The sequence below is a fragment of the Carcharodon carcharias genome, chromosome 20 (assembly GCF_017639515.1).
Source record: "Carcharodon carcharias isolate sCarCar2 chromosome 20, sCarCar2.pri, whole genome shotgun sequence".
Taxonomy (NCBI): Eukaryota; Metazoa; Chordata; class Chondrichthyes; order Lamniformes; family Lamnidae; genus Carcharodon; species Carcharodon carcharias.
In genome coordinates this window covers 87506120-87509635 of record NC_054486.1, presented here as the reverse complement: position 1 = coordinate 87509635, position 3516 = coordinate 87506120, and the positions used below count along the sequence as shown (strand labels likewise).

Genomic DNA, 3516 nt, shown 5'->3' with positions numbered 1-3516 from the left:
AATGACCATGTCCGACAAGAAAGAATCTAACCATCGCCCTTTGACGTTCAATGGCATTGCCATCACTGAATCCCCCACTATCAATATCCTGAGGGTTGCCATTGACCATAAACTGAACTGGACTAGCCATATAAATACTGTGGCTACAACAGCAAGTCAGAGGTGAGGAATCCTGCAATGAGTAACTCACCACCTGACTCCCCACTTGCCTGGGATGAGTGCAGCTCCCAAAACACTGAGGAAGCTTGACACCATCCAGGACAAAGCAGCCCACTTGATTTGCACCACACCTACAAGCAGTCACTCCCTCCTCCACCACCGATGCACAGTAGCAGCAGTGTGTACCATCTACAATGTGCCCTGCAGGAATTCACCAAGGCTCCTTCGACAGCACCTTCCAAATTCATGACCACTACCATCTAAAAGGACAGGGGCAGCAGGTAGATGGGAACACCACCACCTGGAAGTTCCCCTCCAAGCCACTCACCATCCTGACTTGGAAATATATCGCCTTTCCTTCACTGTCATTGGGTCAAAATCCTGGAACTCCCTTCCTAACAGCACTGCAGGTGTACCTACACCACATGGACTGCAGTGGTTCAAGAGGGCAGCTCACCACCACCTTCTCAAGGGCAACTAGGGATGGGCAATAAATGCTGGCTGAGCCAGCAAAGCCCACATCCAATGAATGAATAAAAAAAGGATGCTGCCTTAGCATGTAAGGTATGAAGGGAATTTGCATTTTTAGATAGGTGAAGGGATTGGTTGGATTCCAGGGATGTTAGTCTGTTTACAACTAGCCAGATAAGCAACACAAAGGAGTGTTTATTTTCCCAAAGGTTACTGACAATATAGACAACATGAAAGTATTTATATTATGGGAAAGGTACAGTTCCAAAGAGATATGGAACAATGAAATTTACATATTAAAAAGAGAGAAACATATATAAAGGAGAACGAAAGGCTATGTTGAGGACCATGTAAGATCTAACAGGAGTGTGTGAGACAGTTTTGAAGAACCTCCAGCCATTTGTTCTTAAGTCTGTTATGTCCAGTAACTAAAGCTGGAGAAAGCCATTTGAATTCCATTGTCAAGTGGGTACTATGTTAACTTGCTATCTTGTTTTTTTAAATCTAAAATCTATTTTGGACTGTTGTCTTAAAGAGGTGTGTAACTGGGAGTCAGGTTAATTAGGAATTTTAGGATTTGGTATAGTAATAAGTAATTGTAGTCTTAGGTGTGTGCTTGAAATCTTTTCTTTTGTCAATAAATATTTTAATTTAATTTTTAAAATCTCTAAAGGTCTTATTGTGGCTGATTTACTTTACAAACATATTCAAAATTTCTGGAACTGTTTCTTGGCTCCTGAAGCCTTGAGGATTTTGAAACACATAGTCTTACTGAGAGGCCAATATTCCCCCACAGTCACACTGTCCCCATTCTGTATATCCCCAATGCAGGGTGATAGGTGGACAGATGTGTTCTTATGTCGCTTCTCAAAGTGATTGCACTTCCTGATGTAGTGCAAGTAGTCTCTGCTAATTACAACGGTCCGCTGCATCTTCATCTTAGTCACAACACCTGTCAGGATCCAGCCCCGGTGAATGAACACTTCTTGTCAATGTAGGCCCCATCAATGGCCTCTCGTGGAGTCTTGAAGCCCAGGCCTACATTACGATAGTAGCCGGAGAGCTTTTCCTTGCTGCCTTCAGCCACAAGTGCCCGTTTCTTGTTCTGGAAGATGGTGGGCTGATTTTGGTAAGTTCGCTCAGTCTGTATGTCCGCCATCTCGTGCAGTCATTCTGGGGAAGAGATCAAGGCTTGGCGAAGGGGTCTCTTAACTAATCTCACATGGCCTTGGTGGACACATTACTGCTGAATTCAGTGCACACATCTCTTAATAAATACAAATTGCAAAACTGTTGTGATAGCGTGGCCAAGTTTCTCTTGTGGTCTGCCTGGCACACATCATCTGCCACTTTGTAACATGACTTAAACTCAGTTCAAGCTGATAATTTTCCATACATTCATTAAGTTATTTTTTTTTTCCCTCACTCCACTGTCCCAAACCAAATCAAGCTATCCTCCCTACCAAATCCATGGAAATGTTAACCACCTTCTTCATCCCTTCTGGCAATGCTGACCCTACCCTTTCCTCTGTCGAAGCTGACCTTTCCCCCCATTTTTTTCCATTAATGCTGATCCTCCTTTTCTCCATCCCTCATTTAATGCTGACCCTTTTTTCCCTCCGTCAATGCTGATAATCTCCCTTCATTCCATCCCCTCAATTAATGCTGACCTTCCCCCTCTGGATTCCCTTGATTAAGGCAGACACTCATTCTACCCAGTTCTCCTCTCCTCTCAGTTAAGTGCTCAAAACTTCTTGAAATTTATATGCTTTATTTACTTTGCTTTCCTTAATGGGGTCAATAAATCCCAGAATCACAGTGCAGAAGAGACCCTTCGGCCCATCGAGCCTGCACCGTCACGTGAGAAACACCTGACCTACCTACCTAATCCCATTTACCAGCACTTTGCCCATAGCTTTGAATGTTATGACATGCCAAGTGCTCATCCAGGTACTTTTTAAAGGATGTGAGGCAACCCACCTCCACCACCCTCCCAGGCAGTCCATACCAGACCATCACCACCCTCTGGGTAAAAAAGGTTTTCACCACATCCCCCTAAACCTCCTGCTCCTCACCTTGAACTAATGCCCCCTCGTGACTGACCCTTCAACTAAGGGGAACAGCTGCCCCCTATCCACCCTGTCCATGCCCCTCATAATCTTGTACACCTCGATCAGGCTGCCCCTCAGTCTTCAATGCTCCAACAAAAACAACCCAAGTCTATCCAACATCTCTTCATAACTTAAATGTTTCATCCCAGGCAACATCCTGGTGAATCTCCTCTGCACCCCCTCTAGTGTAATCACATCCTTCCTATAATGTGGCGACCGGAACAGCACACAGTACTCCAGCTGTGGCCTCACCAAGGTTCTATACAACTCCAACATGACCTCCCTACTTTTGTAATCTATACCTTCATTGATAAAGGCAAGTGTCCCATATGCCTTTTTCACCACCCCACTAACATGCCCCTCTGCCTTCAGAGATCTATGGATACACATGCCAAGGTCCCTTTGTTCTTCAGAACTTCCTAGTGCCATGCCGTTCATTGAATACTTCCTTGTCAAAATACTCCTTCCAAAGTGTGTCACCTCACACTTTTCAGGGTTAAATTCCATCTGCCACTTATCTGCCCATTTGACCATCCCGTCTATATCTTCCTGTAGGCCAGGACACTCAACCTCACTGTTAACCACCCGGCCAATCTTTGAGTCATCCGCAAACTTACTAATCCTACCCCCACTTAGTCATCTGTGTCGTTTATATAAATGTCAAATAATAGGGGACCGAGCACAGATCCCTGTGGTATGCCACTGGACACTGGCTTCCAATCACTAAAGCATCCTTCTGTCATCACCCTCTGCCTCCTACAACTAAGCCAATTTT

At 44.7% G+C, this 3516-nt stretch overlaps 1 pseudogene; it reads right to left on the bottom strand.

Annotated features, from left to right (window-relative positions):
* Positions 1-1337: 1337 nt before the first annotated feature.
* Positions 1338-1789, bottom strand: LOC121292694 (annotated as a pseudogene).
* Positions 1790-3516: the final 1727 nt, after the last annotated feature.